Source organism: Ranitomeya imitator, chromosome 1 (genome assembly GCF_032444005.1).
Source record: "Ranitomeya imitator isolate aRanImi1 chromosome 1, aRanImi1.pri, whole genome shotgun sequence".
Taxonomy (NCBI): Eukaryota; Metazoa; Chordata; class Amphibia; order Anura; family Dendrobatidae; genus Ranitomeya; species Ranitomeya imitator.
This window is the reverse complement of record NC_091282.1, coordinates 1,156,823,725-1,156,849,709: the sequence shown is the minus strand read 5'-3', so window position 1 is coordinate 1,156,849,709 and position 25,985 is coordinate 1,156,823,725.

Sequence of the window (25,985 nt, the reverse complement as noted above, 5' to 3'; positions counted from 1 at the left end):
CCTTTTGCCTTTCACAAAATGTTGGCAGAGCCCCCCGCAGCACCGGAGACACCTGCAGCGGTATAACACACCCCCGCCGCACCGCCGAACACCCCTGCAGTGCTGGACACCCGAGCGGTGCGCCGCACATTGGAACACCCCCTCATCCCAGCCTGCGGCCTGCAGCATCACCCCACTCCTGCCTCCTCCAGCAGTGACCCTGGGACCCGCTTCACCGCAGCCACCACCTCCAGTAAGCAATAAGAAGAATGGATTATAAGAAGCAACACCATTTTATTGAAAAAATGTTTTTTCCTATTTTTATCCTCAAAATTTGTGGTGCGTTTTATAATCTGGAGCATTTTATAATCTGAAAAATATGGTAATTCTTTTTATATATTGATAAATAGGACAATTCTGAATTCAACTATACCAAATACTTGTATTTTTTATTGTTTTATTTTGAATTAGTCGAATGGGTGACTGATTTAAATTTTCATTTTTTTTTATTTTTAAAAAAACACCTTTTTAAACGGTTTCAATAGTTTCCCTGAGAGACTAAAAGCTGTGATCTTATGATCATTGTGCTACTCATAGCAAGGCTATGTGTATCTAAAATGCTAATCTGGTAAGAACTCCACCCACTGGGTGGTGCTCATAGCAGTTCGGTATTGTCAACCACTATAGAAGATGACCTCGGACTTACCTATATGTAAAGGGACTAAAAATACATGACAAATTCTAATATGTTTGATGTGGTTCTCTTTATCTACATTTAGGTTTAACAAACTTACAAGCACCAATGTGTCTATTAAAATCCTGGGCTTGACTGGTCATTATCTAAGAGTGGAATTGCACAAACATTGCTTTGCTTTTGCAATAGTTTTTTAAAGCTTGATGATGAAACTAACACAAAAGTATTAAGCTGCTTTTTAAAACAATGAGATTTAGGTTTCCTCAATTGCTATTCTGGCATATTATTATATTTTGCTTGGTTTGCTTTTCTGACTTCCATATTTATGCATATTGGAAGTTACAGTATTATAAGTATTGCAAAGGGCCAGCTTTATGCTGAAGTCTTATTATGTATTCATGTAGAAGATTAATTATTTAAACTGGTTACTGCCCTTTACATAAAGTTCAGTAATTACTCTAGTGCCTATTATAAAACTCACTCTCCCTTCAAGTTTTTAAAGTTGACAACATAGCACATCTCTCATATGTTTTATTCTGTGTATAATTTATACATTCATTCATCTCTTGATCAATTGGATCACCACATTCTCCTATTATTTTTACTGTCTGTCATGTACTTTACCTATTATTCTCATTATTGCATAACGGATTATTTAAAAACATTTTTTTTGTGTGTTTTTTTTCCATCCTATGCATAGGAAATTATTTTGCCGTACCTCTATTGATACAATATACTTACCCTTGTCTGCAGAACTAAACCTTATGGCGCAATCAAAAGGCCGTATAAATTGGACCAAGATCAGGAAGCAGTGCACGGACTGGCTGGTGGCTCTCCTGACCTGAGCATGATAGCTGTATAGAAATACATGACGCTCTCATGCTGGGGTATGAAGAGCTGTGGCCAGTCCTTGCATTGCCATCCAATCTGTGTTATCAGCAGCCATTACTTGAAAAATGCTATTGATTCCTTTAAAGAAAATGCTCAAGCACATTAAATAATATTTACTAGGGTTGAGTGATTAAATCTTCCCTGCAAAATAGACATACATTTTTTCTTTCTTTTTTCTTTTTTTTTTAGTAATAGTAACACTAGATTCATACAAAAAGTGGCTTTTATGTAAAAAAAAAAAAGCTCTATGATATATTCCCTACAGTGAATAGTTATATTATTCATTCAGATTTGTTTATTCATTGGAGTCTTTCTTGCTGTTTGATTATTTCTGGGTTGGACCAATAACATTCTGCTAATTATTCACCAAGAAGAATCGCGAAAACATGACTTTTTGGTAACTCTTGAATACTGGAGTTTGGAAACACTACTCTAGATCTTTCCATATTTGTTTCTTTTAATCTGCTCATCTACTCATAATACAAATTATGGACATGGGAACCTTACTGACCTACTATGAGTCACTTGGATCTGTTATTATAAGAGACTATCGAACCATTTGAAATTTTCAATTTTCAGTTATGGTGAATTTTTCACAAAATTTCGATTTGCAAGTCATTTAATTGGGCTGAAAATATGTAGAGATTTGAGGTTTCCTAGTAGCTTATGCTGCTTGTGTTAATTTCAGTAAGTTGGAACAAAATGTGAAAGAGAGGGATAGGCATAATTGTGGCATAGGACAATGTGTGATAGTCATGATGCTTATGGCCATGGGAATCCTATGTAGTCATTATGTGTAATGGTAGACTTTTTATGTAATTTAAAACTAACTGTAAGAGGAATGATAAGTGGGATGAAACAGAAATGGGAAGCTCTTAACATCAAGAAAGATGTTCCTGTGGATTCGACTGTGTACTAAGCACTTTTCATGGTGTTACCTAATTCTCAGTAAGCATTCTGTAAGAGTGAATCCAAAAGTTGAATATGAAAGAAAGAGAGAAACCGACTGAGAGAGAAGTCTATGCAGCAATCAGTGACACATACAATCTTAAACAATGTGTTAAATGTTGATAGACATTTTTGGGCAATTTGCGTGAATTGAGTTGCACATTGTTAAAATTTTATTTGATTTGCATCACATCAATTTCATAATCTGTAGTTAGTTAAAAATATGAGAGCACCTCTATATACAACATGAAACCCATGATGACAAAGGCTAATGGAACTTTTGTCTAAAATTACCATTTGTCCTGTTTAGAATGCCATATCATGTATGTATGGGGGGACATGTGCTGTCCTATCATTCATAGTCATTGATCAGCTTATGTCAGAGAAAAGCAATACTTTTGATGGCTCATACTCACTTGCGTGAAACTCGGATGAGTCTCACATGTTAATACTCGGCGCTGCTGTCGGCACTCAGATCAAAGCATGTGGCCGCATAGTAATACATGCAGCCGCATGGTGCGCTCCCCTGTGCCAGGTACAGTGCCGGGTATTGCTGTGCGATACTCATCCGAGTTTCGCGCAAGTGATTATGAGCCCTAAGGGTAAGCACATTTTACATTACAACTCAAGACAGAGCATGCCACTGTTTTACAGATAACATGGAAACCCTTGTATGCCTCGGTATGACATACATGGCATACATAATTACAGTAGGTTTCCAAAGACTCTTATAGAGATTTTAGAGAGTAGTTGTATTGTTTTTTGCATGATGCCTTAAAATGAGGTTTTTAGAGCTGTTTCATTGGTCAATTTATTAATTTAAGCTACAATAATTCTCCAATTCCATAGCTGTATAATTGGAAAACTATTGAAAAAAATAATGGCTGAATGCAAATTCCATCAGGATTGTTTATGTTCAGTTTGTTTGTTTTTCTTTATTCTACAGAAGTTACTACTAGTTTTCAGATAAAATTAAAGTCTGCGAATGTGGAGAGACCTGAACACCACATATGGTAAAAAAAAAACACTGTTGGAATATAGAACAATGGGTGAACAAAATGACGAATGAGTCAAAAAGGCAATGAACAATAACTATTACATTTTAGCAACCAAATTCAGCTTAATAAATGACACAAAATTATAATAAAACTTGACCCAAATCCTGATTATATATTAGCCTTATTGATTAATGTTTACATAAAAGTCATAAATATACTGTATATTACAGTGGATATGGAAAGTATTCAGACCCATTTAAATTTTTCACTCTTTGTTTCATTGCAGCCATTTGGTAGATTCAAACAAGTCCATTTTTTTGCATTAATGAATACTCTGCACCCCATCTTGACTGAAAAAAAAATAAATGTAGGAATTTTTGCAAATTTAAGAAAAAAGTAAAACTGAAATATCACATGGTCATAAGTATTTAGACCCTTTGCTCAGACATTCATATTTAAGTCACTTGCTGTCCATTTCCCTGTGATCCTCCTTGAGATGGTTCTACTCCTTTATTGGAGTCCAGCTGTGTTTAATTAAACTGATAGGACTTGATTTGTAAATTCACACCCCTGTCTATATCAGACCTCAAAGCTCACACTGCATGTCAGACCAAATCAGAATCATGAGGAACTGGCCAAGTGGCTCAGAGACAAAATTGTGGCAAGGCACAGATCTGGCCAAAGTTAGAACAGAATGTCTGCAGTACTCAAAGTTCCTAAGAGCACAGTGGCCTCCATGATCCTTAAATGGAAGAAGTGTGGGACCAATAGAACTCTTCCTAGACCAGGCCGTCCAGCCAAAGTGAGCAATCGTGGGAGAAAAGCCTTGGCGAGAGAGGTAAATAAGAACCCAAAGATCACTGTGGCTGAGCTCCAGAGATGCAGTGAAGAGATGGGAGAAAGTTCAACTATCACTGCAGCCCTCCACCAGTTGGGCCTTTATGGCTGAGTGGCCCGAAGGAAGCCTCTCCTCAGTGCAAGACATATGAAAGCTCGCATAGAGTTTGCTAAAAAACACATGAAAGACTCCCAGACTATGAGAAATAACATTCTCTGGTCTGATGAGATAAATATAGACCTTTTTGGTGATGTTTCTAAGTGGTATGTGTGGAGAAAACCATGCACACTCATCACCTGTCCAATATAATCCCAACAGTAAAACATGGTAGTGGCAACTTCATTTGGGTGTTTTTCAGCTGCAGGGAGAGGACAACTGGTTGACATTGAAGGAAACATAAATGCAGCCAAGTAGAGAGATATCCTGGATGAAAACCTCTCCAGTTGAAATAACAAAGGAGTGGCTTCAGAACAACTCTGTGACCATTCTTGACTGGCCCAGCCAGAGCCCTGACCTAAACCCAATTGAGCACCTCTGGAGAGACCTGAAAATGGCTGTCCACCAATGTTCACCATCCAAACTGATGGAACTGGAGAGAATCTTCAATCAAAAATGGCAAAGGAACCCAAAATTCAGGTGTGAAAAACATGTTGCTTTATTCCCAAGAAGACTCATGGTTGTTCTAGCTCAAAAGCGTGCTTCTACTCAATTCTGAGCAAATGGTCTGAACACTTATGACCATGTGATATTTCAGTTTTTCTTTTTTAAGAAATTTACAAAAATTACTACATTTCTGTTTTTTCAGTCAAGATGGGGTGCAGAGTGTACATTAATGAGAAAAAAATGAACTTTTTTGAATTTACCAAATGGCTACAATGAAATAAAGAGTGAAAAATTTAAAGAGGTATGAATGCTTTCTGTGCCAACTGAATTTTGTAAAGGAATTATTTGCACCCCACTCAAGCAGCGATTCCATGCATGTAAGCACTTTTTTTTAGTGTACTGGTTACTGTAATAAACACAACTTTAAATGGTTTATACTAATGTAGCAATTCATTAGCTATTCAAAGGATTTCTTGATGATCTCTGGGAGCACCCCAGCAATACGGAAAATGGGGATTGAGGCTGAAAGTATTGAAGATGGATCATGTGCACCACTGTTTCATTCCATTGTCTATGGTACCGCTTCTAATAGCAGATAGTGTTAGGCTCACCAGGAGAGGTGGGCACGTGGATGCCAGATGTTAATACAGCAGCTGGATGTCACTTGTGGAGCAAGGACTGGGGCACAGGAGGTCACAGGCAGATAGGTGCAGAGAGAGTGCAGGAGAGTCCAAAACACCTCAGGCAGAGGCAGGCCAAGAGCAGATAGAGGTGCAGAAAGAGGACTATGAGTCTTAATACCAAAATACAAGTGTGTGTCTAAATGGGCCTTATAAGAGCATGCCACTTGCAAAACCCAACATAGAGCAAACTAGATGGCAGGGAACACAGTTAAGGAAACAGAGCTCTGGATACGTGGGACAGGTGTGTAGCAAATTAAACAATGAAAAGCCCAGTAGTCAGAATAAAAGGTGGTATCAACTATGAGCTATCGCTTATTTTATAGATACGTGATGACTTGTTTTATTGGTGCTAACTAGATTTGAGCAAAAAGATTTGCATAATCCTGATTCATTGGCAAAATCAGTAGACCATGGCCACAAGACTAGTGTCATGATCCTTTTTTGGATGGATGCATGGCAGCTCTGGTTCCACTATGATTTTAAATGTAGCTGTTTTTTCCTTTCAGGAAAGCAGAGGTTAATGTCAGTTTCCCTTGCTGGCAGTGGTGCAATTGCAGTGTTGTCCAGTCAGCTGATGTGGGTGGTGACCACTCCCACCATCTTTTAAATAGTCACCTGATGCATCATTTGACTGTCGATAATAGAGCAAAAAAATGCATCCCCCTGGTCATGTGGTGGGAGGCGACCAGGGTGTGTATATTTCATCCATCCTTTCATCTTTATGTACCATTCCTGCTGAAGTGGTGGTTGGCGGGGTTACTAAGACTATGCTGGTGCTTGTGGACAGTGGAGTTGGGGTCAATCTGGTGGATTCTTGCAATCTTCAGACTGATGGTCTGATGGGTAGGATGCTGGCAAGACCCATTAGTGTTCAGGCAATTGACTCTGTCCCTTACAGCAAGTGGAAGGTGATCCAAGTCGTAGATATTACCTGCGCATAGGGACTCTTCATGAAGGGTCCCTGTCATGCTACATATTGGAGGTTATGCCAGCTCCCATCATTTTAGGTCTTCTTTGGTTGAAAAGACACCCATCTGGTCATAAATTGGCTTTCCAGGGAAGTAGTCATCTGGGACCAGTCATGTAAAGACTGCTGCCTGGGAGCTATGCTGTCCTTCTCCAACATACCCCCTCTTCTCCGGTGGGGTCAGCTGAGTTGCTGCCAGGGAGGAGGGGCAAGACTCAACCCCCCAGAAGTAAAAGCTTAATCTTGGATCCTCTTAGGAGGTGGGATCAAGGGAGGGTGGTGGTTCCCTCTGTGTATAAAGAGGGTATGAGTTTGGTGACACAGGGGGATGCCTCTGTTGTCTCTAAGAGTTCACCATCCATTGGCAAATGCGTGCATAGAAATAAATGTTTAGGTCCAGACCTGTTTGTATGAGAATGTGTGGGTGTCCTCCAAAAACATCAGGTGGAAGTACGCATCTGGGACCTGGAGTTCTAGGGTGATCGGACTGTATCAGATGTTGGCCATTCTCAGCCCAAGGACTTTCCAGCTGGAATATCCCTCAGTAATGCACGTACACAATATATTCCACAGGTCGGCACTCTGGAGATTTTTGGCACTGCCGGAGCCTACGTTATTGCTGTCTCCATTGGGCTACATTTACCGTAAACTTGAGGATCAGTTGACTGCGGAGGTGAATCCTCGTTTCCAGTGCGGTCTGGTGTTGAGGGTCCAGAGGTCCCTCGTTGAAAGGGAGTAACTGTCACAATTAGTGTTGAGCATTCCGATACCGCAAGTACCGGGTATCGGCCGATACTTGCAGTATCGGAATTCCGATACCGAGATCCGATACTTTTGTGGTATCGGGTATCGGTATCGGATCCATAGGGATGTGTAAAATAAAGAATTAAAATAAAAAATATTGATATGCTCACCTCTCCGGCGGCCCCTGGACATCACGCTGGTAACCGGCCGGCTTCTTTGTTTAAAATGAGCTCCTTTAGGACCTGCGAATGACGTCGCGGATTCTGATTGGTCGCGTGCCGCCCATGTGACCGACACGCGACCAATCAGAAGCTGCGACGTCATTCTCATTCACTAAACACCTAATTCTAGGAATTGAGGACCTGCGAATGACGTCGCGGCTTCTGATTGGTCGCGTGGCGGTCACATGGGCGACACGCGACCATTCAGAATCCGCGACGTCATTCGCAGGTCCTAAAGGCGCTCATTTTAAACAAAGAAGCCGGCCGGTTACCAGCGTGATGTTCAGGGGCCGCCGGAGAGGTGAGCATATCAATATTTTTTATTTTAATTCTTTATTTTACACATTAATATGGATCCCAGGGCCTGAAGGAGAGTTTCCTCTCCTTCAGACCCTGGGAACCATGAGGATACCTTCCGATACTTGGTGTCCCATTGACTTGTATTGGTATCGGATATCGGTATCGGCGATATCCGATACTTTTCGGGTATCGGCCGATACTATCCGATACCGATACTTTCAAGTATCGGACGGTATCGCTCAACACTAGTCACAATCCATTTTTGGATGCGTGGCAGCTATGATTTAAGAAATTGTAAGTATTGAGGGCATTCAATGCAGGTCATCTATTTGTGCACCATGTCAAGCCACACATGTTGATGATATAGAGTGCCGGTTTCTGGCACATGCATTCTTGTAGACCAAGTCTAAACCCTTTATGGTCCACACATAGAGTGTATATGTACTGATATTGTTTACATCGATGTTACCATAGGAGTTCTATAGACCGCATGTGAAACATTTGCTGCTTGTACGCTGAGCGCATGTCTATTGCATATACTGCTCATATCGCTGCTACCATATGAAAGTCTTCTATTGTCTGCATACAGAGTGCACATTTTTTGTATATACTATTTATACCATTACTCCCATATGGGCTTTATATATTGCATATGAACCATTTATTGCTGGTACACTGAGCACATGCCTGTTGCATATACTGTTCACATTGTCGCTACCATATGGGCCTCATATACTGAATATATTGGATTAAATGATATCTGCAGCATATATTTTTGGTGCAAATTTTATCATAGCCAGGAACACTATATATACAGTATATGTATATCAGAAATGAATACTATATTTTGAATATTGGATCTAACATGTATGTTCCCGTGTGGAACGGTTTTTAGATGTTTTTAAACTGTGTGTCGTGTCTTTGGTGTGGAAAACAAACTTTTTGTATTTTTGCCTAAACCTTTGCGGTGATCCTATCTTCATTTGCATGTACCTTTTTTCTTCTTCTTTAAAATTTATGGCAGCTATGATTTAAATGCAGCTTTTTTCCATTCAGGCCAGCAGGTGTTAATGTCAGTTTCCCTTGCTGGCAGTATCGCAATTGCAGAGTTGCTCGGTCAGCTGATGTGGGTGGTGACCACTTCCACCATCCTTTCAGTATTCACCTGATGCATCAGCTGACTGTCGGTGATAGAGCAATCTGTGCTGACCAAGCTTTGAGTAAGGAGCTCTCTGGCTGCAGTGATAAATCAGCCGTTTTTGTGAAGTTTGTAGTATGGTTGCCATTCTACTGCTATGTGGTGCTTTGCAGCAGAGAAGGCTATTAAGCTAAGTTTTGTGTTTTTGCTCATCTGCCTCGTGTTTCTCACTGTCCTCTGTGTTGTTCCATCTGCAGTGGTGAGGCTAGCGCCCTTGCCAGTCAGTGTACTAGCCAGGGCAGTGCTAGATGACAGCAAGGGACAAGGTTCCTGATGGCTGTGGGGAAGAAGGAACTTAGGGTGTTAGAGGAGTGCAGGGACATGCTCAGGTTGAAGCAAGAGGTGTCCATCCCTCATTGTCTATTGGTAGGGCCTTCCTCTCCACATTTCCATCTCTTTTGAGTATTTGTTGGGATGTCCGCTGACCGACCCCTTGGTAGGATAGTGACAACCAGCCCACAGTGAGCGCCATAGTAACTGCCAGAAACCCTGGCACATCTGAATATGACAGAAGCACATATGAGGTCACGCCAGGTCATCTAATCAGAAGAGGCTCTGGAGATACTGGCAGGTAAGAAGAGGATCAAAGGGCTGGGAATCATTTTTCACAATTGTAGTAGAAATATTTTAATTCCTGTCTTGTCTCAAAATCCCCATCTATTGAATACAAAGTTGGTAAACATATATATTCTATTTTTTACTCTTTTATCACTTTTACAATATTTTGACATTTATTTAATAGAAGTACATTATAAGATACCTTACCAAGAAACTATTTGATTGCTTCCATCAGTTTTTCAGTGTGTGCTAGATTGAGACTGGATGATCAATGTCACTGTTAATGTTTTTATACCATATTTTGAAGTAAAGACCTTAGAATTACTTGGTAATCTTCTATTTCATTCTGCTTTTAAAGTACACTGTAAAAAAAAATATCACCAACCACCCGAATAGTAGACAATGCAATTTTCTTTAAAAATAGAGAGATGTGATATATTGTTCCTGATTACTTTGAAAATGCCTATCCATCTTCAAGGGCCAGGAGAGCAGGTCAAGGACTTCAGGGAAATATTATACTTTTAAAATATTGCTGCAAATCAAGCAATGGTCAATTGATCATGAGAGATGCACTTGATGTGATGTATTAAGCAAGCTGTTTAGATGTTTACATCTGACACATTTTTAGATAAACCCAATAAATCACTGTGATATAAACATAAGCCTCACATACGCACATAATCCATGAATGTTTTAAATTATAGTCCGAGACATATAGAAACGAGCAATAAATTAGTGACAAGCATGAAAAGTCTATAAGTCGTCACTGACAATTTAATACATAGACTGAAACAAAAGCCTTTTTTTTACCATACACTAACATTAGTCACTGAAGTTGATTGTTTCATGTGACATATCAACCCTCGACCACAGATGCCTAAAATCGAGAGGATTACAATGAAAAGTATTGTAGCTATGCAAATATTTTTTACATTCTATCTTTTTTTTTTGCAATATTCCTTTTAAGAATATGTGCAAATGGAGTATTTTGAGGCTTCTATTTTGCAGTTTTTCAAGTGGAACTGCATTTGGAGAACCATTTTTGTACTGTATGTTCACACTTGGTTGGAGTGTTGAAGAGTTTCTGGCTCTAATAAATCAGCAAAAAAAATAAAAATGACAATACCCAAAAGTTATGTGCACACAAAATTTTTGACAAACCTTTGGAGTGGAAACTAAATGGAAACATTTCAAATCATCCTACAAATCATAAAACTCATCCAAAACTGAGAATTTCATCTCTGTGTCTACGTGCGCGGGATACCTTTTAAACTCAGGCAAACGTGATGAGTTTTTCAAGTAGAAAACGTTTCAGGAAAGTCTGGAGGTTTGTTTGTGAAGCATCTTTTGTATCTTTTTAGTGTAGTTTCACAAGTGGTTTTCAAACTTTTTCTTTCTCCACCAGATGTTTTTGGGATGGCGTTTGTGTAGTCTTTTAACTATCATTGTTCCATTTGTTGCTTTCTCTCCATTGAATAATGAAGAAACCACTAGCAGACGTTTAAGCAAAATCTATGACAAAACACTCCAAAAAATGACCAGTCATTTTGCGGGCATCTTTTGAAATTTCCCATTGACTTGAATTGTAAAGTAGAGAGTGTGTTACAAGCAGAAAACTACAGAAGAATGGACATGTCACTTCTTTTTACTGCTTGCAGTTTTTAGAAATCTGAAGTGGTGAAAAGACATTCACACCTGTTCTATAGTTCGGGAGAGAGAGAGAGAATTTTCCATCTCCAAAGTTTGGGCCACCATTGATTTTTTTTTTTTAGTTTTGGGTTCTGATTCAAGTTAGGGTACTGGGTACTGTCCTGGTATCCGAACCGAACTTTGGACTACAGTTCGGTTGAATCCGATGAACCCGAACTTCAACTGATCTGCTCATCCCTACACATAGCCACTTTGTGATTAATTTCAGCAAAAAAAATAATTTGCAAATAGCCAAAGGAAGTTTGTGTGTTTTTGTTTTTTTATTGAAACATTTCCTGAAGCCGTTATGAATAGTGATGAGTGAACATGTTTGGATAAGGTGTTATCTGAGCTTGCTTGGGTGCTCACCGAGTGTCTGCGGCGTGATCGAAAAATATGTTCGGGTCCTCATGACAGCATGTCTTCTAGCTGTTAGACAGCCACAACACATGCAGGGATTGCCTAACAAACAGTCATGTTTTGCAGCTGTCAAACAGCCGTGAGACATGCAGCTGCAGGGGACTCAAGCATATTTTTGGAGCACACCAAAGATACTCGGTAAGCACCCGAGCATGCTTGGATAACACCTTATCCAAGCACGTTCAGTAAACACTAGTTTTGATAAGTTTATAAAACATTTTTTGAACAGTTATTTTCCTAAATCATTTTTGACAGAGAAGTTTTAATTTCCCAGTGTGATTTGTTGGATTCGGTCAAGATTTGCTTCCAAGAAGTGATACACACTTTAATTTTTTTAAACAGGCATTTTCAAGTTCTGATCTGCTCCAAAAAATTGTCAAAAACTCTGTCTACATGTAGTCTAATGGCATGTTCTCAAGACGTCATTTTCAGACTGGTACGCTTCATAATCCACGTGAAAAAGCACTTAAATTCTAAAAGGAATGAAAATATTTAATGCAATGTTAAAAATGACTTGGTGTCCTTGATGTCAGTCTTTGAGCCTCTTTTAACAACTTCAGATTACCAAGGACGTGAAGAGGTTAAAAGAAGTGTCCTGACTATTTTTCATGTAACTTCCACTTGGAAGCTGCTGACTAGTTCATTAGTTTATTCACTACAAATTTTAAAACAAATGATAATAGTTATCACAAAAAAGCAACAGAAAAAATGCCAAAAATAATGCTTTTGGACAAAAGGTGCCAACATCACCTGAAGCGTCTTCCTCCTGAATAACTGACCAGATTTCCACATATCTATAATCCATGTGGGCATATAGCCTAGTAGATATCGAGTGTGTATTGACAGTTGGGCCGTCCAGTCTGAGACTGGGAAGCGCTGGCTGTCTCCAGGTGTTCATTATCCCGGGTGATTGCCAGGGCACTTAACTGGGCTGTTACTCCTAAACCTCTAGCAGACAAACATTCAGCTACTGTGTAGCTTGTCTCTCTGTGCCTTGTGATCTGTTGGTAGATCTTTCATTGCCTGACCTTGGACCTCGTTCTGACCATCCATCTGTTTAACCCCTTCTGCTCTCATCTGCATTGATATTCTGACCTCGGAATGTTACCTAACTACGCCTTTGTCTCTGCCTTCTGTTTATGATGTATCTTCCTGGCTTTTGACATTGGACGTCTTGAGCACTCTGCCTCATGGCAGGTCTGTGAGTAGTGACTAGCGTCACACTCAGAAGGGTGTTTGATTAGAGTCAGCTGTATGGTTTCTTAAAGAAGTAGGACGTAGGTTCATTGTGTGGCCATCTCCTGAGGGAGTATCATTCTGCTGGATGAAGCAAAGTTGAGTGTACTGCTAGCAGGACCAGCCAAGTTGCGAGCTGTAGCTGAGGGAGATTTCCTGGGGTCTTTATGGAGTGACCGAGGAGTCAGTCTGCTCGATGTAGTAGAGGCAAATTAATTAACTGGTGAATGAACAGACCATGTTCACCAGACCAGATGTGCCTTGGAGCTGAAAAGTGTTCAAAAGCCGGAATCATCTAAGAAGAGTCTGCAGAGGCCATGTGCAGAGATCTGCAAGTATCAGTGTTTGCTGCAGGCAATAGCTGTTTTGTTTGACTGAGTAGGGGCTAGCTAATCTGTATATGAGTAGCTAGGGTCTGTTTTGCTTAGTCAGCACCTGGACAAGGCTAGGAACTTATGTTTATGTGTAAGTTGGTGCTGCGCAACCCAAGGAAAGCAATAAAAACTAAATTTGCCCAAAATTGTTTGGTCCAAAACTCCATTGCCTGTGTGAATGCTTCCTAAAACCTAATGACTAACGCCTACCAGAGACAGTGAAACCTTATATCATAAGTTTAATGTTGTAATTATCACAGCTGTAATCATAACTGTAATGTTCCTACTAGCAATGTCTAATAATACCTGAAAATTTTTTTAACACCAGTTAAGTTATATTTAAACAAAGTACCACTACATGAAAAAATTCAACATGAATATAGATTAAGCAGAAATCTGAGCCTGATCCGCAAGTTTCTGCTATGTATTTGATGTTTGGCGTGATGCGGATGTACCGGTGGTTAAGCCCAACACATTGCAATGCAATCAATCTGTGTGTGACTGATGCAATTTTCATATGATTTATTTTGTTTTAATAATTTGTGATATGTTACTTAATTTGTTTTTGGTAGTGTGGATTTCAAATTTACAGTATAAAAAAATGTATGTTGACAAGGGGTGATATGTAAGCATGTGCAAATTTCATTTCTATCTTAGCACTTGCAAATGACAACATGTATAAATATAACACTTCTAATACTTCAAAAATCTAAAAATTTAGATTAAGTAATAATTATTGTCAAATGTACAGTAAATATAAAAAGAAAATTCACGGCATTTGGTCAACACATCGGTATGTATTGAAGTAATGATCTAGGCTTTAGAGTTGACCCATTTATGGAAGATTTCTACTTTTCTACTTTACCGGATCCAACCCATTAGACCTAATGTACAAAAGAACAAAAGACACCAGGAAGGGCAAAATATGTTGGAGTAATAGAATACAATTGTATACTGGTGTCAGTATGGCCCAAAGAAAGGTCTGGTCTGAAACGCTCATTTGGGTTCAGCGCCACAAGTTTCATTAACCAGCACAGCAGCTTCCTGGTGTGTACCACTTGTATGAGTACTTTCAATGTATGTACCCCTTGTATGAGTACCTCCCTATACACTATTTTATTACACTCATGGCTTTCACTACCGTGATCATTGTTGCCATGATATGGCTTATATAATGGTTTTATTTGCATATACATTCAAATAAGCCTTTTAATTTGGTTTCTCTATAATGTGTGGTAATGCCCTCACTTTATCCCTTATATACATGGGTTTATACCTAGCTGTTTTTTGCCTGTAACATTCTAATTATATATGCATACATAATTACCTTCTCTTTATTTTAATTTTTTATTTTTAACTGTGCACATTTCTGTTAATACATGCACTTTTCACCTGTTGCATATTGCACAGGTATTGCACACATAGTTTTTGATATATATTTGCATTTTTTCATTTATTCTTGTTTTTTGTGAACGCCTTCTGTGCCACCACCCACCGTACTTGTTAATAAAGGTATTTTTACTTTACAGAAACCTCTTTGTCCTTATACTTATTAATTTTTCTTGCAATCAGCAACTCATGTCTTGGTGTCTCTCCTTTTGGTCTTTTAGATCCAACCCAGTATTATCTGAGGAATGTGTAAGGTTTATACATTCCCACCAAGGTCATTTTCACAAGTTCATTATTTGGTCAAAATTTTACATTAGTATTTTTAAGCCAAAACCAGGAGTGGGTGAAAAAAGTGGTGATGTGTCTCAATTATACTTATCCTCTAATTGTTCCACTCCCTATTTTGGAGTACAAACACTGATGGAAAATGCTGATCAAATACTAAACCTGTGAATGTGGCCTAATAGTGACACCAGCGTTATTCTTGTGTAGAGCATCAATAATAAAAAATAAAATATCCTGTCAGACCATCCTACTGCGATAAATGGGAAAGAGAACTGGGCAAATCTTTTGAAGACCCACAATGGGCTAAATGTTTTAAATTTTCTCACAAAACGTCAATTGCAACCAAAGTTTAAGAGACCTCCTTTAAGATCATCTCCAGATGGTACTGGGTTCCCATATTAATTCATAAGTGGTTTACCACAGTATCAGTTAGATGCTGGAGATGTGGAGCGGAAGAGGGGACGAGGACACACATTTGGTGGAGCTGTCCCATAATAAGTGGTTTCTGGACTCAGGTAATTCAGACTATTAAAAAAATGAATAGTTTCTCTGTGCCTCACTTTCCTGAATCTCTTTTGCTCTTTATGATACCAACTAGTTTCACCAGATACAAAAGGTCTTTAATAAGCTACCTTATACAGGCTGCTAAGAATATCTGTCCTCGTCACTGGAAGAGTACTTCTCCACCTACTCTGGAGGAGTGGTTCTGTGAAATAGCCCTTCTAAATAGGATGGAACATTTGATTGCCGAATCCCCCACTGACTGATAGATAATGTGAGACTTGGAGAGACTGGATTGAATTCCAAGAATATGATGCCTATCATCTTACATCAGATTGATGTGAACCACCCTTTTCTCCGGTTCGTTTCTTCTCTGTCCGGATTGTGCTCTGCTTTGGTTCGCACCTGGCTATGCCACGTATGGTTTACATTGGATTTCAGTAACTTCATAATTGTATTACTGATGGCCTAAAATGTTCCCTTCCCTCTTTTTGTCTTCCTATAACTGGATGTATTATTGGATGTTATTCTTATATTCTATGATATATTGATGCTGATATTGTCCTAGCTATTCTGTTCTTTTTTGGGGGGTATTTTTGTGATTGAAAATTATTTAACCTTTCAATAAAAATTGAATTTTGAAAAAAAAAAAAAAAAATCTTTCCAAATTAAACCATACACAGCACAAATTAATTAAGTAAACTAGGTTCAGGTTATACAACCTTAATCTAAGCAGAGGAGAGGTGGGTACTTATGGCAAAAGAACAGACAATTTTCCTCTTGAATTTCTCAATATTAAGCAGATGCTTGCAGAAACCGAACACCAAAGGTCTCAAATAATACTTCAAATATTTTATTTGATTTTCCTCATATTTATGAATCACAATGCCTTATTTGAGGTATAAACAAGAGTAGCAATATTTTGACTAATGTACCATTTTTCAGGCAAAGGATAGACAGGACTGTGGTTTAAATGGAACTTACTCAATTGCATTGCAAGGTCTGGGGTGTGGGCTGATCTTCCTCAACAGTAGTCACAGCAGTAAACAGGCAGTAGGGTAGACTCAGTAAACCCTGTGCAGTAGATGCAGTAGTAAAAAAAAATTCTGTGCTGCAGTGTTTTTACTACTGGTTTACTGATGAGGAAGACCGCCACTGACACTGGACTGCACTATATAATCAAAAAGGTCCGCAACAGTGATGAGCGATCCCATGGATGTTTGGGTTCATTGGGTTCAGGTTGACTTTTTAAAAAGTCGGGTTTGGGACCCAGAATTGACCCCGGTCTCCAAACCCATTTTAAGTTAATGGGGATCCAAACTTCAGTGCTGTAAAATTGCTCAGAGTAAGAGAAAGGATTCTGAAAAAGGAAGCTAAATGGGGGTAAGATCAAAACAATTGCCCTGCAAACAAATGTGGATAGGGAAATGACTTAAAAGGGTTCTGTCAAAATAGCAATCATAGCAATATAATAATAATATAAATAAATAATCTTTATTTTTATATAGCGCTAACATATTCCGCAGCGCTTTACAGTTTTGCACACATTATCATTGCTGTCCCTGATAGGGCTCACAATCTAAATTCCCTATCAGTATGTCTTTGGAATGTGGGAGGAAACCGGAGTACCCGGAGGAAACCCACTCAAACACGGAGAGAACATACAAACTCTTTGCAGATGTTGTCCTGGGTGGGATTAGAACCCAGGACTCCAGCGCTACAAGGTTGCAGTGCTAACCACTGCGCCACCGTGAGTAAATGAATAACATACAAATTTAACAGTGCTCTCACTGAGACTGAGGCTAGCTACTGCCATTGCAGTTAAAAAGTTCCCCCACAGAGCATTGGGCAGAGTATTCACACAGAAGCAGCTTGCAAAATTCTCCCACAGAGCATAGGGCAGAGTACTCCTACTTTAGCAGCTTACAAATCTCAAGCGCAACGTATGGGGCACAGTACCCCTACATAATCCTATAAAAAATTTCAGCCACAGAGCAAAGGGCAGAGTACCCCTAAATTAGCAGTTTACATATTTCACCAACAGGGCATAGGGCAGAGTATCCCTACATTAGCAGCTTACAAATTTTACTCACAGAGCATGGTACACCATACCCCTACATAACCTCATAAAAAATTCACCCACAGAGCATGTCAAAGAGGACCCCTATATTAGCAACTTTCAAATTTCACCCAGATAGCAAGGGACACAGTTCCCCTACAGAATCTTATAAAAAAATTCACCCACAGAGCATGGGCAAGAGAACCACCACAGAAGCAACTTACAAATTTCACCCACAGAGCATGAGACACAGTACCTAATCTTTTATCAAATTTCACCCAGAGAGCATTATTCCATATGTATCCTACAGATGCTGATAAATTTCAATAACAGAGCATGCATTGATATTTCCCTGAGAAAGATGATTTAAAATTACACACCCCGACAATAGGGCAAAAAAAACCCACAGTTCCAAAATGTCTGCTCCAGTAGCATGTCTGCTCCTTCTCAAATGCAGCCAATGAAAATCTGGTAGTATGATCTTGGATCAAGCTGGCAATCCGCAGCGAGCATTGCTACCCACAGTCTAGTAAAAATGTTACTCACAGAGTATGTTTTCACATTTCTCTGAGACAGCTGATTAAAAATTTCACACCCAGAGAGTGGGGCACAGTTCCCCTACATGCATGGTTGCAGAGTACACACAGTGACTTAACGGCCCAGTACTCCCACAGATATGGGTTAAAAAATATACACAGTACCTTTTGGCAAAGTAATCTCACAGATATGGCTTAAAGAAAGCACACAGCAGCTTTTGGCAAAGTGCTATCACAGGCGTGGCTGCATAAGAGTAGAAAAAGGTTTACAAGCACATCACTTCCACCGATATAGTTGAAAATTATAATAACCTTTGGTTATGCACTGTATTATCAAAGACACTGGTGCAGAGTACACAAAGAGAGTGTTTTTGGCAAACTGTGCACACGCAAAACTAATACTGTCGATTACTATAGCTGCATCCTGTCCCTATGCTAAGCAGAGCAGAAATAAAAAATAACAATCATGAACCAGGAGGAACAGGTCCATGTGAAGGAGAATTTGGTATTATAGGTGGAAGACGCTGGGCAGCATGGAGGCTCAGAGGTTAGCGATGCTTTGCAGCATTGAGGTCCTGGGTTTAAATCCAACCATGAACAACATCTGTAAGGAGTTACTGTCTTTTCTCCATGTTTGCGTGGGTTTGCTCAAGGGTACTTTGGTTTCCTTCCACAATCAAAACACATACTGATAGGGAAATTAGTTTGTAGGACCCAATGAGGATAGTGCCATAATGTCCATAAAGCACTGTAGAACTATTGGCGCTATAGAACGGAGTAAAAAAAAAAAAAAAGAGTTAAGGTAGGAGTATTTCAGCACCCTTTTTTAATTGTTTCCTCTTTTATTTAGACTTTTTTGTTTTTTATTTCTGTTATGGACCTGACTTAAAACAACCTACAATTTACAAACCTAAACCAGCTATCTAGAACCACGAGATGAAGGTTTAAGAGGAAGAAGAGGTGGATGTGTCGCTATAGTTGAAAAAGGCAAGGGAGGAGCAATACAGCAGTTTTTTTCATGTTTTTTCCATTTTTATGTAACTCAATTAAAAAAGAACTATCATTTTATAAACTAAAACTAGTTATCTAGAACCACGACGCATAGGTCCAAGTGGAGGAAGAGGTGGATATAGCGGTATAGGTGGAAGAAGCAAGGGAAGATTAATCCACAACTGTTTTTTACTTTTTAGGGAACTGACTTCAAAGTGCATAGAATGAACCCCCGAATAACTAACAAGCTGCAACTAGTGAGCCGAGGTCCAACTGGAGGAGGTGTTAGAAGAGGTGGACATGGAGGTATATGTGGAACATACGGAGGAAGTAGCCGACACAGTGTTTTAGTTTTTTTTAATTAGCAAGGAGGTACAAAAATGACACGAATGGCAAATACAGTTGAAGAAATAGCTGTGTTCATCTGTTATAGTTGTCTAGTCATCCAAAGGTTTTGCCAAGTTCTATGGAATCCAGGCCTGGTTCATTTTAAGGAATGTTAGGTTCCCCACTTTGGATGTGAATAGGCAGATGCGCCTGTCTGTGATGACACCCCCTGCTGTGTTCAACAGATGTTGCGACAGTACATTTTCAGCAGGGCAGGCCAGCACTCCAAAGCATAAAGGGCAAGCTCAAGCCATGTGTCCAATTTGGAGACCCAGAAGGTAAATGTGGCACACCCATCTGTTAGTACATGAAGATATATAGACTACGTACTCTTCCATCATGTTTTTGTAATGCTGTCTCCTACTTATATTGACTGTGTCAGATGGTGGTGCCAGATGTTGTGTCATGCACAAAGTTTTGCACTTTTTGGCCAGCTGCATTGGTGACTTACTCCTATGCCTCTGCATTTTTCTTCCACAATTCCCCTGCTGTCAGTTGGGTAAGTCACCAGTAGTTTTCCTACCAGCATATGCTTGCATTCACACATTTTGTGATCCCTCTGGAGTGACGGAGTTAATGATGGTAAGTTGTCCTTTTAGTGGGGATCCAGCAGGTGGTTACCGAGATTCTTTACACTGGCTGAGGAAGAATGATGGGGACAGAGAGTCCTCTATACAGTATAACGCAGGTCCCATATAGTGCATATAGTATAATACACTCCCCATGTTCCTTGATAGAGTATACTGCAGCCCCTCAGGGTATGCTGCAGCCACATACACACACAGTATCATGCAGCCCCCAACACACACAGTGTAATGCATCTTCTTACACACAGTATAGTGCAGCCCCCACACACAGTAAAATGCATCCCCACACAGTATAGTGCAGCTCCCCTCACATGCAGAACAGTGCAGTTTCCTTAATATACAGTACAGTGCACCTCCACCCCAACACACAGTACAATGCACCTCCACCAAACACACAGTAAAGTGCAGCTCCCCCAACACACAGAACAGTGCAGCTCCCCTCAACACATAGTATAGTGCAGCTTCTCCAACACATAGTTTAGTGCAGCTAGCACAACACACAGTATAGTGCAACTCCTATAGAGCAAGCGACACTATCCTCCTCCTCCTGGACCTGTCCTCTGCCTTTGACACAGTGGATCATTCCCTATTACTACAGACCCTCTCATCCCTTGGCATCACAGACTTGGCCCTATCCTGGATCTCATCATACCTAACTGACCGAACATTCAGCGTCTCCCATTCACACACCACCTCCTCACCTCGTCCCCTATCTGTCGGAGTCCCGCAAGATTCAGTTCTAGGGCACCTGCTCTTCTCCATTTACACTTTTGGCCTGGGACAGCTCATAGAATCTCATGGTTTTCAGTATCATCTCTATGATGATGACACACAGATCTACATCTCTGGACCAGATATTACCACCCTATTAACCAGAATCCCTCAATGTCTATCCGCTATTTCAACCTTATTCTCTGCTAGATTTTTAAAACTTAACATGGACAAAACATTGTCTTTCCCCCATCTCACGTGACCCCCCCAACGAACCTATCCATTACAGTAAACGGCTGCCCTCTCTCCCCAGTCCCACAAGCTCGCTGCCTCGGGGTAATCTTTGACACTGATCTCTCCTTCAAACCGCATATCCAAGCCCTTTCCATTTCCTGCTGCCTTCAACTCAAAAATATTTCATGGATCTGTACATTCCAAAACCAAGAATCTGCAAAAACCCTTGTCCATGCCCTCATCATCTCCCGCCTCGACTAATGTAACCTCCTGCTCTGTGGCCTCCCCTCTAACACTCTCGCACCCCTCCAATCTATTCTAAACTCAGCTGCCCGACTAATCCACCTGTCCTCCCGCTATTCACTGGCCTCTCCCCTCTGTCAATTCCTTCACTGGCTCCCCATTACCCAGAGACTCCAGTACAAAAGCCTAACCATGACATACAAGGCCATCCACAACCTGTCTCCTCCATACATCTGTGACCTCGTCTCCCGGTACTTTCCTGAATGCAACCTCCGATCCTCACAAGATCTCCTTCTCTACTTTCCTCTTATCTCCTCTTCCCACAATCGCATACAAGATTTCTCTCGCGCATCACCCCTACTCTGGAACTCTCTAGTCTCTACCACAACATATCAGACTTTCACCTACCATCAAAACCTTCAAAAAGAACCTGAAGACCTTCCTCTTCCGGCAAGCCTACAACCTGCAGTAACCACCGATCGATCAAACCACTGCACGACCAGCTCTATCCTCACCTACTGTATCCTCACCCATCCCTTGTAGATTGTGAGCCCTCGCGTGCAGGGTCCTCTCTCCTCCTGTACCAGCTGTGACTTGTATTGTTCAAGATTATTGTACTTGTTTTTATTATGTATACCCCTCCTCACATGTAAAGCGCCATGGAATAAATGGCGCAATAATAATAAATAATAAATAATAATAATAACTTCCCAACACACAGTAAAGTGCATCTACCCAATATCACAGTATAGTGCAGCTCCTCCATCACACAGTATAGTGCAGCTCCTCCCAACACACAGTACAGTGCAGATCCCCCAACACACAGTACAGTGCCACTCTCTCCAACACACAGTACAGTGCCACTCCCCCTAACACACAGTACAGTGCAGCTCCCTCAACACACAATACAGTGCAGTTCCCCCCAACAGACACATTCACACACACAATACTCACTCTGTTGTGAGTTCTGTTTTTGGGCTCCCTCTGGTGTTTACTGATGGTACTGGGTGACTTGTGTTCTCTGCGGTCTCTGGTCTCCACCTGTTCCATCAGGTTATGGGAGTTTCCTATTTAACCTGGCTTTTTTGTCATTTCCTCGCCGGGTATCAATGTAATCAGCGTGTCTTTTCACCTCTGCTCCCTGCGTCTGTTATCTTCAGGACAAGCTAAGTTTTGATTTTCCTGTTCCACGTTTTGCTTAATTTTTGTCTTAGTCCAGCTTGCAGATATGTGATTCCTTGCTGCTGGTTGCTCTAGTGGGCTGAAATTACTCCTCATGTTCCATGAGTTGGCACATGAGTTCAAGTAATTTCAGGATGGTTTTTTGAAGGGTTTTTCGCTGACCGCGCAGTTCACTTTTGTATCCTCTGCTATCTAGCTTTAGCGGGCCTCATTTTTGCTGATTCTATTTTCATAACTACGTATGTGCTTTCCTCTCATTTCACCGTTATTACATGTGGGGGGCTGCTATTTCTGTGGGGTGTTTCTCTGGAGGCAAGTGAGGTCTGTGTTTCTTCTGATAGGGGAAGTTAATCCTTCGGCTGGCGCGAGATGTCTAGGAATCATCGTAGGCACATTCCCCGGCTACTGCTAGTTGTGTGTTTAGGTTCAGGATCGCGGTCAGCTCAGGTTCCATCACCCTAGAGCTTGTTTTGTTCTTGTGCTTGTCCTTTTGTGATCCCCTGCCAATGGGATCATGACAGTATAGCCGGCCTAAAGAAAAAAAAAATTGGTCATCGTTTTGGCTGAAGTAGGAGGAAAAGTAGTCTGAGGAAGTTTTTTTTTTTTTTTTTTTTTTCCCCTCCTCAGTGTTTGCTGCCTAGCCTTATTGCAGCTTGGCTGCTTCTTTCCTCCTCTTAATCCTTGAATGGCTCTGACCTCAGCTGTTTATCATGGACGTCCAGAGTTTGGCTTCCAGCCTGAATAATCTTGCTGCTAAGGTTCAAAATATACAAGATTTTGTTGTACATACGCCTATGTCTGAACCTAGAATTCCTATCCCAGAGTTTTTTTCTGGAGATAGATCTAGTTTTCTGAATTTTAGGAACAATTGCAAGTTGTTTCTTTCCTTGAAATCTCGCTCCTCTGGAGACCCTGCTCAGCAGGTCAAGATTGTGATATCTTTCCTGCGGGGTGACCCTCAGAATTGGGCATTTGCATTGGCACCAGGGGATCCTGCGTTGCTCAATGTGGATGCGTTTTTTCTGGCATTGGGTTTGCTCTATGAGGAACCTAACCTAGAGATTCAGGCTGAAAAAGCTTTATTGGCTCTCTCTCAGGGGCAAGATGAAGCAGAAATATATTGTCAGAAATTTCGGAAATGGTCGGTGCTTACTCAGTGGAATGAGTGCGCTCTGGCTGCAAAATTCAGAGATGGCCTTTCTGAGGCCATTAAAGATGTTATGGTGGGGTTCCCGGCGCCTACAGGTCTGAATGAGTCCATGACTATGGCTATTCAGATTGATCGGCGTTTACGGGAGCGCAGACCTGTGCACCATTTGGCGGTGTCTTCTGAACAGGCACCTGAGATAATGCAATGTGATAGAATTCAGTCCAGAAGTGAACGGCAAAATTATAGGCGGAAAAATGGATTGTGTTTTTATTGTGGTGATTCAGCTCATGTTATATCAGCATGCTCTAAAGGCATAAAAAAGGTTGATAAGTCTGTTGCCATTGGTACTTTACAGTCTAAGTTCATTCTGTCTGTGATGCTGATTTGTTCATTATCATCCATTTCCGTCGATGCCTATGTGGATTCAGGCGCTGCCCTGAGTCTTATGGATTGGTCATTTGCCAATCGCTGTGGGTTTAGTCTGGAACCTCTGGAAGTTCCTATTCCTTTGAAAGGAATTGACTCTACACCTTTGGCTATGAATAAACCTCAGTACTGGACACAAGTGACCATGCGTATGACTCCCGTTCATCAGGAGGTGATTCGCTTCCTGGTACTGTATAATTTACATGATGTCTTAGTGCTTGGTCTGCCATGGTTACAAACTCATAACCCAGTCCTGGACTGGAAAACAATGTCTGTGTTAAGCTGGGGATGTCAGGGGGTTCATGATGATGCATCTCCGATTTCTATCGCTTCATCTACTCCTTCTGAGGTTTCGGTATTTCTGTCTGATTATCGGGAGGTTTTTGAGGAGCCTAAGCTCAGTTCGCTTCCTCCTCACAGGGATTGCGATTGTGCTATAGATTTGATTCCTGGCAGTAAATTCCCTAAAGGTCGTTTGTTCAATCTGTCAGTGCCAGAGCATACTGCTATGCGGAATTATGTTAAGGAGTCCTTGGAAAAGGGACATATTCGTCCATCTTCGTCCCCTTTGGGAGCAGGTTTTTTTTTTGTGGCCAAAAAAGATGGTTCCTTGAGGCCTTGCAAAGATTATCGTCTTTTGAATAAGATTACAGTCAAATATCAGCATCCTTTGCCATTGTTGACTGATTTGTTCGCTCGCATTAAGGGGGCTAAATGGTTCACTAAGATTGATCTTCGGGGTGCGTATAATCTTGTGCGGATAAGGCAGGGTGATGAGTGGAAAACCGCATTTAATACGCCTGAGAGCCATTTCGAGTATTTGGTGATGCCTTTTGGACTTTCTAATGCTCCTTCTGTCTTCCAGTCTTTTATGCACGATATTTTCTGTGAATATCTGGATAAATTTATTATCGTGTATTTGGATGATGTTTTGTTTTTTTCTGATGACTGGGAGTCTCATGTTCAGCAAGTCAGGAAGGTGTTTCAGGTTCTGCGGGCCAATTCTTTGTTTGTAAAAGGTTCTAAATGTCTCTTTGGAGTCCAGAAGATTTCTTTTTTGGGGTATATTTTTTCCCCTTCTACTATTGAGATGGATCCCGTCAAGGTTCAGGCTATTTGTGACTGGACGCAGCCTACATCTCTTAAGAGTCTACAGAAGTTCTTAGGCTTTGCTAATTTTTATCATCGCTTCATAACTAATTTTTCTAGTGTTGTTAAGCCTTTGACGGATTTGACTAAAAAGGGTGCTGATGTTACTGATTGGTCTCCTGCGGCTGTGGAGGCCTTTCAGGAACTTAAGCGCCGGTTTTCTTCGGCTCCTGTGTTGCGTCAGCCAGATACGTCGCTTCCTTTTCAGGTTGAGGTTGATGCTTCCGAGATCGGAGCGGGGGCGGTTTTGTCACAGAGAAGCTCCGATGGCTCAGTGATGAAGCCATGTGCAATCTTTTCTAGAAAATTTTCGCCCGCTGAACGGAATTATGATGTTGGTAATCGGGAGCTTTTGGCCATGACGTGGGCATTTGAGGAGTGGCGTCATTGGCTTGAGGGTGCTAGACATCGTGTGGTGGTCTTGACTGATCACAAAAATCTGATGTACCTTGAGTCTGCCAAGCGTCTGAATCCTAGACAGGCTCGTTGGTCACTGTTTTTCTCCCGTTTCAATTTTGTGGTTTCGTACCTGCCAGGTTCAAAGAATGTGAAGGCGGATGCTCTTTCTAGGAGTTTTGTGCCTGACTCCCCTGGAAATTCGGAGCCCACTGGTATCCTTAGGGATGGGGTGATTTTGTCGGCTGTCTCCCCAGACTTGCGACGTGCTTTGCAGGAGTTTCAGGCGGATAGACCTGATCATTGTCCGCCGGAAAGACTGTTTGTTCCGGATAATTGGACCAGTAGAGTCATCTCCGAGGTCCATTCTTCTGTGTTGGCAGGTCATCCTGGAATATTTGGTACTAGAGACTTGGTGG